This window comes from Narcine bancroftii, chromosome 4 (genome assembly GCF_036971445.1).
Source record: "Narcine bancroftii isolate sNarBan1 chromosome 4, sNarBan1.hap1, whole genome shotgun sequence".
Lineage (NCBI taxonomy): Eukaryota > Metazoa > Chordata > Chondrichthyes > Torpediniformes > Narcinidae > Narcine > Narcine bancroftii.
Window position 1 is genome coordinate 170,243,437 of NC_091472.1, and position 13,750 is coordinate 170,257,186.

Sequence of the window (13,750 nt, forward strand, 5' to 3'; positions counted from 1 at the left end):
AGTTATTTCCCAGCCTGAATTTGATGCTCATGTACTCCCTTCCTGATGGTAGTAAGTCCCATTCCCCTCCTTTTTATTTCTCTGCAATCCTTGTAACTCATTCTCTCTCACACATGCAACCTCTTTTGCAATGAATGCACAAAGGGTGATTTATCGTAACCAATTAATCAACCATCACGCCTTTGTGATGTGAGAGGAAATTGGAGCACCCACACAGAATGGAACAAACATGCAAAATTTGGACGGAAAACAGCCAAAGTTATGATTGAATGCAGTTCATTGGAGCCATGAGGAAGCGACACTGACTGCTTTGCTATTGTCCCACTAGAGATTCCATGGAGATCTCACCTGAGGTATTAAAAAAACTGAAGCTGTATGACAAAAGTAAGAGGTAAGCAAGACAATCTGCAGATGCTGGAGTCTTTTACAGTGCACAAAGAAGTGCTGGAGATACTCAGCAGGTCTCGCAGCATTCATAAGAAGTAAGGCAGTCAAAGTTTAAGGCCTAAGCCCTTCTTGAGAAGGACTGAAAATCAGGCAGACACCTGAATAAAAAGGTGGGGAGAGAACCACAAACTAACAAGTAAAAAGTGTTAGGTGAATACAGGTGGGAGGGTAAAAGAGAAAGAAACTGAGAAGTAATAGGGGCAGAGGGTAGAGAAAGTTAGCTCTCTAATAGGAGAAATGAATGAGGTGGGGAGCTGGAGGAAAGAAGATAGAGGGTTGAGGCAGAAAGAGGGACCAAGGGAGGGGCTTATGGGAAATTGGAGGTCAATATTGAAATATAAGAAAGAAGGAAAAGGGATCCTGTCTGTAACAAGTGCTAGTGATCGTCCTGATGACTAGAGGGTGTCAGAGACTAGTTTGTTGCAGCTTGGGTTTGAAATCAAGATGGATGCTCCACATGGTCATGTGTACTTTAGCTAATAAAATATAGTTGTTTTAAAAGAACCTAAGTTTTATTATTACAATAAAAGAAACATCAGATGGTACTAGTAGTGTGCATGGTACCAGGACTGGAAGAAACACCAGGAGAGTGCATTGTACCAGGAATGTGCATTAATCATTATCAGCAGTAAAATGGAAAGTGTGAAGATTCCTGATGCTGTAAATTGGACTAGAAATGCTGACCATAAGTGGGGTTGTTTAAACAAAAATTCATGCTGTACCTGCAAGCCATTAGACAAAATAGCACACTTGATGCACAGAAGATTGCATTGCTACTTATCGTGGCAGGACCCAAAGCACTAGAGGTTTTCAAAATGTGTTTTTGCCGAGTCAGAGACCAGGGAAAGTTTGACAAGGTTATCGAGATGTTTGATAAACACTGTTCACCAAAGCAAAATAAAACGATTGAGAGATATGTATTTCACTTATGCCTGCAGCTGCAGGGAGAGAGCTTTGATACTTTTTTTAATAGACTTGAAATTAAAAGCAGAACATGCAATTTTGGATCGCTGCAAGATTCAATGATCTGTGATCAAATTGTTTTCAGCAGGGGTGTCAAACTCAAATTCACGGAGGGCCAAAATTAAAAACTTGGACTAAGTCGAGGGCCGAACTAAATATTTATTGAAAATTTTCAACAACATCTGCATGTTTTCTCTTCTTTCAACATATGTAATGTTAAACTTTTTCTTATTAAAATAAATGTTTAATAATAGTTTTGGATAAGCTCTTTCCAGAAGCATTAACAAATGAGAAATAAAATATTCAATAAATAATATTTCTCTATAGAGGATTTGTCAAATGTTGCTAGTGTGCTGTCGAATAGTAAAATCTGAGGGCTATTGACAATGTGGGAGAATAACATGATTCCTGAAACAATCAAATGGGTGACTGATTGTGGGCATGAACTCTAGCAGAGTTATTTGCCATGCCCTTTTTCCATTGGTACAGATATCCTTTGATTGACACAGTTTTCAAGTTTTATGCCTAATGAGCTTGTATCCAGGTGCAGGACCATTTTTAACCAGGAATATATTTATTACTGTGACATGAAACTATTGGAAGATCGTTTTATCCTGAGATTAAAGTTCATAATACTTACTCAGGCCTGTGTGCGGGAGGGCGGGGTTTGCGGGCGATCGGGTTGGACAACGACAGTGCGGGTGCATTGGCTCTCGCTGCAGGGCGGCATCTCGGTGGATCAGCGGCCCCGTCACCGTGAGTCGTGGGTCGGCCTGCGGCAGGGAGGTGGAGTGGGCAACGGTCCTGGCGAGGTCAAGCCCCCCCTGAGTTTCTGCCGGACCCCCCTTGACCTGCTGAGTTTCTCCTGAACCCCCCTTGACCTGCTGAGTTTCTGCCGGACACCCCTTGACCTGCTGAGTTTCTCCCGGACCTCCCTTGACCTGCTGAGTTTCTCCCGGACCTCCCTTGACCTGCTGAGTTTCTCCTGGATCCCCCTTTGACCTGCTGAGTTTCTCCCAGACCCCCCTTGACCTGCTGAGTATCTCCCGGACCTCCCTTGACCTGCTGAGTTTCTCCCAGACCCCCCTTGACCTGCTGAGTTTCTCCTGGACCTCCCTTGACCTGCTGAGTTTCTCCCGGATCCCCCCTTGACCTGCTGAGTGTCTCCCGGACCCCCTTTTCTTTCCGTGCCGGTGTCCCAGGACCTTTCCAGGGCAGTCTCCGCGCTCAGGACCACACTGGGATCCCGGTCAGCGGTGGAGGAGCAGGTGAGCGCGGCTAATCCCGATCCAGCCCTCGCCACTCCCGAGATTGGCGGGGGGTTCCACCCTACCTGCCCGACCAGCCTCGCTCTCCACATGTACTCCAGGCACCTGCCGTTGGTCCGGTGGGAAGGCGCAGGGCGGCCGGCAGCCGGCGCCCCCATCGCCCGGCGGGGAGCCCCAATCTTCCCTCCGGTGTTCCGACTCCATCTGCAGCTCCAAGAAACGTTGTGCCACTGGGGTTCCGGGCGCTGGGAAGCGGCCTTGGCTTCCCCTGACACCGGCCAGGCCGCGCTGCGGTGGGGGGGTGGGCGGGGGGACACGACAGCGTGTTTATAAAACCACCCACCACTACTTTTCAAGGGCCAGGATTTTTCTCTCTCTCTCTCACCCTGGGACACAGCGGTTACTGTGTATGCACTATACTGGCGCGGCGGCCAGCGGGCCACCTCTAATACATTTTTGATATGATCTTGCGGGCCAAATATAATTATATTGCAGGCCAAATTTGGCCCGCGGGCCAGAGTTTGACATGTGTGGTTTTCAGGATTATTGATAAGAAATTGAGAGAGAGGTTGCTGCTAGAGCTTAGAGCTATGAAGATATGACACACCAGTAAATTAGTTCTGCAACACACAAAAAAGTTTGGTCAGTGTGCAAAGGCCAGTGAAAACAAAGGCATAGCATAGCCCCAGTGTGTGTCAACACACATACAAAAAAAGTGAGATATAGGAAACAACAAAAAGATGGAGAGACATTCAATTGCAAATGATGGAGCATTCAACATGCACCAAAACAATGCCCAGCCTATGGAAAAGTCTGTAATAAGTGCAAAGGGCACAAGCCCGACCATAAGCCCAGGCCCCCCACAGAGCTCCGCAGTGGCCAATAGAGCCAAGCACCCACAGACCAACGCCTGTATTTCTACCAACAGCATTGGGGAGCGGGTGCACGCAAATGTTGACAACCCTACTCATTTCTGGGAAACAAGCAGGCCAAGCTGACAGAACAGCTTTCTTCATGTGTGGGACGGCATCTCAGGCTGCAGGTTCCTTGTCGACACAAGAGCCGAGTTAAGCATCATTCCACCCTCTTTTCTGGAGGCATGCACGAGACCTTGTGGCCCCCACCCTACATGCAGCCAACAACTCCACCATTGCAACATTCAGCTCCAAACGCATACCCCTACACTTCAGGGAAACAGATTTTCAGTGGCAGTTCACCTTGACAGCAGTGTACAAGCCCCTGTTGGGCACAGATTTCCTCTGGGTGCACTCATTACTGGTGGACCTACACAGCAAGCCTGATCCACTCTAAGATGTTCCAAGCTGCTCCCCTCGGTACGTCGAATGAACCAGCCACCCACCTAGCTGAGGTGGAGACTACAGACAACCGTTGCACTTGCCTGCTCACCGACTTTCCCACCATCCTTCGTCTGCAGTTCTCCTCAAAACAGCCACCACACAGCATCCAGCACCACATCATGACTAATGGTCACCCCGCCATCATCAAATGAAGCTACAGTCTCTGACCGCTACCCAGTGCCCCATATCTAGGACTTCACGGTGAACCTCAACATCACACAACTCTTCTCCAAGGTCGACCTCATCCAGGGATATCACCAAACACCAATGCATCCGGAGGACGTGCATTAGAAGGCCATTATCATCCCATTCAGCCTTTTCGAATTCCTCAGGATGCCATTCGGCCTGAAGAGCATCTAGCAGACGTTCCAGTGGCTAATGGATGCAATGGGGCATGACTTGCCATCCCTTTTCATTTACCTAAATGATATCCTTGTCACCAGCACCACACCAGAGGAACACGTGGTCCACCTCCAATGGCTTTTCACTCGCCTGCCCAGTTTGGTCTCATGATCAACCCCGCGAAGTGCAGGTTCGTCAGTGAGCAGATTGACTTCTTGGGACACCGCATCATTAAAGCAAAGTGGTACCTCTCCCAGCCATCCGCCAGTTCCCGAGGCCAGACACGCTCAAAGGCCTGCAGGAGTTCGTGGGGATGGTCAACTTTTACAACAGGTTCATCCCCAGTGCTGTTGCCATCATGCACCCCCTTTTCAACCTGATGACCACCTCCACCAAGGATCTCCACTGGACTGACAACTCCATGGCCGCTTTCAATGCAACCAAGCAAGCCGTGGCATGTTCCACTATGCTCATGCACCCAAGGATTGATGCACCCACGTTCGTGGTCAATGCATCCTGTACAGCAGTGGCCGCGGTCTTTGAATAATTTGTGGATGACACATAGAAGCCGCTTGCATTTTTCAGTTGACACCTTCGCCCACCGGAATGCAAGTACAGTGCTTTTGACAGGGAACTGCTTGCCCTATACCTCGCTATCCACCATTTTTGTTACCTCCTGGAGAGTCGGGACTTCACTGTCTACACCGACCACAAACCGTTAACCTTTACCTTTCCAAGGTGTCCAATCAGTGGTCTCCTTGGAAGCAGAGACACCTGTCGTATGTCTCTGAGTTCACTGCCTCCATTCATCATCTCTCTGGCAAATGCAACATCATTGCAGACGCCCTTTCAAGACCGGCCGTGTGCTCACTATTGCAGGGCATCGACTTCTATGAGCTAGCCTTAGCCCAACAGTCAGACCCCAAGATGAACTGTTTCTGCAAGCCCATCACGGGCCTCCAGTTGCAGGACCTGCCCTTGAATGATGCCATCCTCTGCAACGTCTCTACAGGCAGTCCCCAGCCAGTGGTATCAGCAAAGTGGCAGAGAGCAGTGTTCAACTTAATACACAGTTTGTTGTAACCCTCCATCTGCTCCACAGTCTAGATGATTTCCACCTGTTTCATCCGGCATGGCCTTTGTATAAGGATCACGGAATTGGCACAGGCTTGCCCGAACTGCCAGGTCAAAGGTGCAGATCCACACACATGCACCTGTCCAGCAGTTCGAGTTTACCTTATGCTGTTTCCAAGTGGACATTGTCGACCATCTTGCAGCGGAACCGCTACCTGCTCACAATGGTAGACCAATACACCCGTTGGCCAGAGGCGACCCCACTCCCCGATATAGCCGCTGACATTTGCGCGAGGGTTTTCCTGTCCACTTGCGTCTCCCGTTTTGGCATTCCTGTCCACATCACCACCGACATGGGCATGCAGTTTATGTCCACCTTGTGGACTGAACTGTTTAAACTCCTGGGAACAGAGCTCCATCACACGACTGCCTAGCATCCACAGTCAAACAGCCTAGTGGAACAGTTCCATCGGCACCTAAAATCGGCCCTCATGGTGTGCCTCAAGGGCCCGAACTGGTCAGATTAGCTACCCTGGCTGCTCCTGGGAATCCACACAGCCCCCAAAGATGACTTGCACGCTTCCACTGCTTAGTTGCCCTCACCATCCCAGGGCAATTCCTTCCCACACCCACTAGCCCAGCCCAAGACAAAGAAGCCTCACTCACCTGCGTACGGGAAAAACTGTGTTCGCTCCCCATGATTTGAGTTTTTGTGCTTATGTTGTCATACGCAGGGGTGAGCACAGAGCACCTTTTCAATGTCCCTACGAGGGACCCTACAGAGTGCTCCACAGAACAAGTTCCACTTTCACCTTGGAGATCAGTGGCAGAGAGGAGCTTTTCACATTGGACCACCTGAAGCTGGCTCACTTGGACGAGACCCAGCCGGTCTAAGTACAGCAACCAGCGCGCAGAGGAAGACCTCCAAAATTCCAAGACACCATTGGTGTCAGTTCTGGGGGGGCGGGGGGTGGCGGAAGGAGGCCATGTAGTGACGCGCAACTTTGCTACAAAGAACTGGCCCTGCTTGTTACGCATGGTCAGCAGGGCAGTCGCGACAAAGATGGCAACGCACGTCTGTCTCTTCCACTCCTGAATGGAGGTTGGCGTGAATGCTTGCATCAGTGTGACACAAGCGGCAGGACGTACATGCGGTCCGACTGCCGATCTGATAAGCAAGCGCATGAAATTTGAATAAACACTCTGCTGTGACACTCAAGCTAACAGCCTGCGACTCCAGTCTGTTCAACTGCTCTCTCACAGAACACTACAGACTCTTACTTCTGCACTTTATTGATTTTTCTGTCTCTGTATTGCAGTTTGTTTACATTTCTTTATTCTTTATATTTCTTTATTTGTTTATGTGTACAATGAGTACATTTTTGCATGTGATATCACGTATGTGAGAATAAATCTGACCTGCAAAACAATGGGAGGGAAAGGAAATGTGGCATAGAGAAGTGTAAACTGAGCAACTTTGAGGAACAAAGGAGGGACAATTCAAATTAAGTTACAGAGCTCTGAAATGCGTGTAAGTACAATGTGACCTGGTTTAGAAGGATGAGCAATGAGGTAGGCGTTGGCTGTACATCCACAAGCCAATGGGGCAGCTGCAAATATTCGTAAGCATGCACAATCCTTAACTTTACAGGGTTAGAGAATAGAACCAAAGCAAGGATGATAAATCTTTACAAAACACTTGATAAGGCTCAGCTAGTGCATTGTGCCAACACTGTCAATGTCCCCTTGGAATGATTTTAACACATGAGACAGGGTGTAGAGGCAATTTTTTAAAAGCCGAATTAAGTTGAAAGAGTTATGTGGAGCGGCCAGAGAGAAAGCAGTTGTTCAGTTTAGCACAGAAATTAGATAAAAATTTGATGCAGATGTACCTAGGCCTCTATTTCAGTTGTAATATTTATTTAGATATCTGATGCATGATTCTTGCCAATGACAAACAAGAACTGAGTGTTTATTTTCGTTAGTGTTACAGCAAAGTTGCTACTCTTAATGGTTCAATTCCTTAGTCCCACCCTATAGTGTAAATACATGTTTGAAAGTCACTATAGAAGGACTGAAAATCTATTTTTAAACACTGGCTGCTTAGGAGATTCTTGAAAATATGTGCCAATAAGCTGACTACAGTCATCAATGTTCTGACTAAAGAAATCAGAATCTTTTTTATGGTCTTTCAATTAATTTTTATTGTTTGTATGTTTTAAATTTATTTCAATTTTAATAGTTTTTATGTATTTGAATGTCACAGACAATTAAAAACAGTTCAATGTTAGTTTTGACATAAGGCAAAGCTCCCCCTCAGATTTGCTTGTCAGTGGTACTTTGTTGGCAAAACTTCCATATTGCACTGTCAATAGATCAGTTGTCACCCAGAGCAAACCAATGGACTCCAGGTATGGAGGTCACTGATATAGGCCCTCAGCATTCATCCCTCTTGAATACTGGGATTCAGGGACTATGGATGTTGACTCCAGACAAATGGACCGGATCAGCACAGTCCGTCCAATAGCACCGGTTTTCATTAGCTCTTAAAACAAAATAACATTACCCTAAACAAGTGGTTATGAGGGAGTGGTTAATGGAATAAGTCACAGTCTACAGAGCACCTGCAAATTTTATTAATAAAGTACTATTTACCAGTAATCCAGGGAGTATTCTTCCATTTGTTTATAGTTGGGTGGATACAGTAACAGGGTGGATTTTGAAATGTCGAAATGCCTAACAAGAAGGCTAAAAGTTGAGTCAGAATACAGCAGCCCCAGAGGCCTACCCTGCAGATTGAAGCCTCAGCCTTGCCTGATCTTAAAACTGGAAAACAGATGTGAGTGTTTGGAAGCAAGGTCCCGAAGAAATAATATCAGGACATTGGGGATTCCTGAAGGAACCAACAGTCCGAGTACAAACACTGTATCAGCTTTATCAAACAAGTGGTTATAAACTTATGGTAACTGTAACATAGTTTTCAATGTAATGGGATAATGAAATTGCTCTATGTCATATCGACAGCATTTCCCATCTTGAAGTGGTACTGAAACATGAATTAAAGACGCTGTAACACAGGGCATTATAGACAATATTTTCACTTAATGAATACAGTAAGTCAAATAAAAGTGTATCATGGAATAACTTAATATTTTTACAGTACATAGTGACAGAGAGAGCAAGATATCTGTGTATGTATGCCCTTGCATAGAAGTTAGAATCATGTCATTTTCAAGTGAATGCATTCTATTGTCACTGGCAGATTCAAACTCAGAAGTTTCTCCTAGTCAATGCTCAGTTCAGGAAGAATAAAAGAACATTATGAAGAGGAGTACAGCAGGTCATACAGTCACTCAAGCTAACTCCATCATTCACTCACATTATGGCTGATCCTAGACCTCAACATCACTCTTACATCTGACCTTGCAATGTAAAAAAAACACTATTGATATCAGTGTTACATTTACTCATTGGCTTAGCATTCTCACAATTCTGAATTTGAATGGTTTCCTTTCTCCCTCCTCATCTCTGTCCTAAAGGGGGCAAATCTCCACCCCAGGATTTCTTTCAATCCACACTATGCTGTCCAAGGTTCAACGGTCACCCCAACCCTTGAATGAATGAATGAATTCCAGGGTATGAATAGCCAATGCAACAGGACCTCTGCAAGCAGTTCCAGTGAGTTACCATCGGCGGTGGAGCTCAACCAAGAGACAAGATCTGCACACTTTGGCTGAAAGATGGTACAATGTTCTGAACTTGACAACCCCAGAGAGAAAGTGCTTCTTTGCATTTACCTGATCATTTCCTCTTTGGATCTATATATTTCAGAGATTATCACTTATTCAACTGAACCCATGGAATTTTTAAGCCCATCCTACTCAATTTCTCCTAGAGCAATCAATTCTGCACAAAATATTTCAGATATGCACTTACCAAAGCTCTGTATGATTGAAGCAAGATATCTTCATCTTAATTATCTTTGTAAAAAAAGATTGACGTACTCTTTGTCTTCCCAATTGTTTACAATTCCTTCAAATTAACTTTCTTTTAGATAAAGAAGCAGAAGCAAGGTTTCCTTGATCCCACAGGATAACCTGCAAGAGGATAACCTTTGTTAATGTCTTATTCTACATTTTTACAAAAATATATTAGATGACAAATAAACTACTCCCATCAATAATTTATGTCCATTACTCCTTCGCCTACATCTATTTATACTAATTTCCACTTCTTGATATTTTATTGAAGGTCATTCCTCATCATTACTCTTCTGTCATTCCTTCTGGCCCTGCTCTTCCATTCACCCTATTCTGTTGAAGCATCAAGGACCCAGAAGTATTTAGTTTCAACCTTGTCTCTATAATAGCTACTAGATCAAACTCATTAATATTCTTTTGAATCATTAGTTTGTCTATCTAGCCATGAATGGTTCTTGAATTCGGATAAAGCACCTTTAATTTTAATTTCCATTTTGCCCGCTTTAACTTAATTCACTAATGTGATCACAAAAGTCTGAAGACACTGAGATTGTATTAAAAAAATGTGCTGGAGAAACTCAGATTTCACAGTGTCCCTATGAGGAAAAAATATACAGTATGATCAACATTTTGGGCAAGAGCCTTTCTTCAAGGCAGGATTCTGGCCCAAAACATGGTTATACTGTATATCTTTTCTTCCTCTGGATGCTGCATGACCAGCTGAGTTTTTTTGTTCAGTGTTTTGGTGTTTTCACTAATGTAGTTTTTTTTTGGTCAAATTGTACATCCTACAGCACACATGTCAAACTCTGGCCCGCGGGCCAAATTTGGCCCACGATATAATTATATTTGGCCCGCAAGATCATATCAAAAATGTATTAGAGGTGGCCCGCTGGCCGCCACGCCAGTATAGCGCATGCACTAGTAACCGGTGTATCCCAGGGTGAGAGAGAGAGAGAAAAATGCTGGTCCTTGAAAAGTAGTGGTGGGTAGTTTTATAAACACGCTGTCGTGTCCCCCCGCCCACCCCCCCACCCCACTGCAGCGGGGCCTGGCCGGTGTCAGGGGAAGCCAAGGCCGCTTCCCAGCGCCCGGAACCCCAGTGGCACAGCGTTTCTTGGAGCTGCAGATGGAATCGGGACGCCGGAGGGAAGATTGGGGCTCCCCGCCGGGCGATGGGGGCGCCGGCTGCCGGCCGCCCTGCGCCTTCCCACCGGACTAGCAGCGGGTGCCCGGAGTACACGTGGAGAGCGAGGCTGGTCGGGAAGGTAGGGTGGAACCCCCCCGCCAATCTCGGGAGTGGCGTGGGCTGGATCGGGATTAGCCGCGCTCACCTGCTCCTCCACCGCTGACCGGGATCCCAGCGCGGTCCTGAGCGCGGAGACTGCCCTGGAAAGGTCCTGGGACACTGGCACGGGAAGAAAAGGGGGTCCGGGAGAAACTCAGCAGGTCAAAGGGGTATCCGGGAGAAACTCAGCAGGTCAAAGGGGGGGTCCGAGAGAAACTCAGCAGGTCAAGGGGGAGGGCTCCGGGAGAAACTCAGAAGGTCAAAGGGAGGGATCCGGGAGAAACTCAGCAGGTCAAGGGGGGTCCGGGAGAAACTCAGCAAGTCAAGGGAGGTCCGGGAGAAACTCAGCAGGTCAAGGGGGGTCTGGGAGAAACTCAGCAGGTCAAGGGGTGTCCGGGAGAAACTCAGCAGGTCAAGGGGGGTCCAGGAGAAACTCAGCAGGTCAAAGGGGGGGTCCGAGAGAAACTCAGCAGGTCAAGGGGGAGGGCTCCGGGAGAAACTCAGAAGGTCAAAGGGAGGGATCCGGGAGAAACTCAGCAGGTCAAGGGGGGTCCGGGAGAAACTCAGCAAGTCAATGGAGGTCCGGGAGAAACTCAGCAGGTCAAGGGGGGTCCGGGAGAAACTCAGCAGGTCAAGGGAGGTCCGGGAGAAACTCAGCAGGTCAAGTGGGGTCCGGAAGAAACTCAGCAGGTCAAAGGGGGATCTGGGAGAAACTCAGCAGGTCAAGGGAGGTCCGGGAGAAGCTCAGCAGGTCAAGGGGGGTCCGGGAGAAACTCAGCAGGTCAAGGGGTGTCCGGCAGAAACTCAGCAGGTCAAGGGGGGTCCGGGAGAAACTCAGCAGGTCAAGGGGGGTCCGGCAGAAACTCAGGGAGGGCCTGACCTCACCAGGACCGTTGCCCACTCCCCCTCCCTGCCACAGGCCAACCCACGACTCACGGTGACGGGGCCGCTGATCCGCCGAGATGCCGCCCTGCAGCGAGAGCCGATGCCCCCGCCCTGTCGTTGTCCAACCCGATCGCCCGCAAACCCCGCCCTCCCGCACATAGGCCTGAGTAAGTATTATGAACTTTAATCTCAGGATAAAACGATCTTCCAATAGTTTCATGTCACAGTGATAAATATATTCCTGGTTAAAAATGGTCCTGCACCTGGATACAAGCTCATTAGGCATAAAACTTGAAAACTGTGTCAATCAAAGGATATCTGTACCAATGGAAAAAGGGCATGGCAAATAACTCTGCTAGAGTTCATGCCCACAATCAGTCACCCATTTGATTGTTTCAGGAATCATGTTATTCTCCCACATTCTCAATAGCCCTCAGATTTTAATATTCGACAGCATACTAGCAACATTTGACAAATCCTCTATAGAGAAATATTATTTATTGAATATTTTATTTCTCATTTGTTAATGCTTCTGGAAAGAGTTTATCCAAAACTATTATTAAACATTTATTTTAATAAGAAAAAGTTTAACATTACATATGTTGAAAGAAGAGAAAACATGCAGATGTCGTTGAAAATTTTCAATAAATATTTAGTTCGGCCCTCGACTTAGTCCAAGTTTTTAATTTTGGCCCTCCGTGAATTTGAGTTTGACACCCCTGTCCTACAGATTATTTTACACAGGAAAAATGTGCTTAAAAAGCATTAAAATGCAGGGATCTGCATTAGCTTCCTCCTTTACTGCCATTGCATTTTAAGTTGTGCACATCACTCAAGTAATGATCATTGAAGTGATTTGTTTCTTTGCAGTAATGCACAATTTCTAACATGTCACATGGTGAGAAAAAGTAACTTGAAGTCATATTTGCACATCCATTGCTGGAAGTCATCATATAGACTGTGGAGCATTGCAAATTACCTTCTCCAACCAGACTTGAGAGCAGCCACCCCATTTTTCAGATGTCCTCAAAACGGTTCAGGAAAAGAACACCAGGACAGAGATCTAAAATCCACAGTGGCCCAGGAGACACTGAACAGAGGAGACGACAAACAGTTATTGTCAGAATTGATGTAGCAAGGAGCTGTCTTTCAAGGTTTAATGACTTTAGATACAAATAGATAATTATTTTGCCCTTATCTAACTTCCTTCCTATTTACAGTCATCTTGAGGTCATTCCCACCTTAAAAATTCTAATGATTTAATCTGCTTCCTGTGTGCCCATCCCATGTGTCTTTTTCCTTCCATGAATACCTGTCATGGAATACACTAAGGAGCAACCTTCCTGATTCAATGCAGTGGTTCCTCTATCATCATTGAGGAACCACAGAGAAACAGTAATATATTTTCACATCATAATATGTGTGATTTGGAAGTCACCTTCCAATGCCATAGTGTCCAAAGAACTATTATCCTGTCCTTCTAGATTGCACTCTTCTATATTCTTTTGAGATCTGGAACTCTATTCACCCCTTTACAGCTGGATCCTCAATTTTTAACATGTCATCACCTCCTTCTCACTGTCCATCAATACAGGGGCATCTAAAAGCTATGTGGTTGGGTCCCTGCTCTATTCTCATTACACTCATGGTTACATAGCCAAATTCAGCTCCATTAATTCACTGTTGTTTGTCATGTAACGGTTAACAACAAGTCAGAACACAGGATGGAGCTCAAAAATTTGGTTGTGTGGAGCCAGAACAAACTTGTCAATACCAGCAAGGCCAAGGAGTTTATTGTGGAGTTTAGGAAGGGGAGGCCTAAGGTCTGGTCTTCATTAACAGGTCAGTGGTTAGTACCTTCAAGTTTCTGGGAGGACCTCTACTGCACCAGCACATTGAGGGAACCATGAAGAATGCACACCAATAGAGGTGCAGTGCTAAGTTTTTGTGCCAGTGCTTACCAAAAATGATGACAAGGAGGTCACATAAGGCCTGGCCTTGGTGGCTGATGAGTTGTATAATTTTTTTTTTATTTTTTATTTTTCACACTATAAACCATATTGACCAAGATACATACAGACATTTTTCTTCTTAAATATATACAGTGTCGTTTTCTCCCCCTTTTCCCCCCTCCCTTCCCTCCCT

At 46.1% G+C, this 13,750-nt stretch overlaps 1 protein-coding gene across 2 annotated transcripts in view; it reads right to left on the reverse strand.

Annotated features, from left to right (window-relative positions):
- The window catches only part of hnf1a (HNF1 homeobox a), a 379,757-nt gene that overhangs the window by 337,315 nt on the left and 28,692 nt on the right, over positions 1-13,750 (reverse strand). For both annotated transcript variants that reach the window (XM_069932935.1, XM_069932934.1), the window contains exons 2-3: positions 12,585-12,695; positions 9,389-9,549 (exon numbers count right to left, since the gene is read on the reverse strand). The gene's annotated coding sequence lies outside the window, so the exon portion shown is untranslated. The remainder of the gene's footprint in view (positions 1-9,388; positions 9,550-12,584; positions 12,696-13,750) is intronic.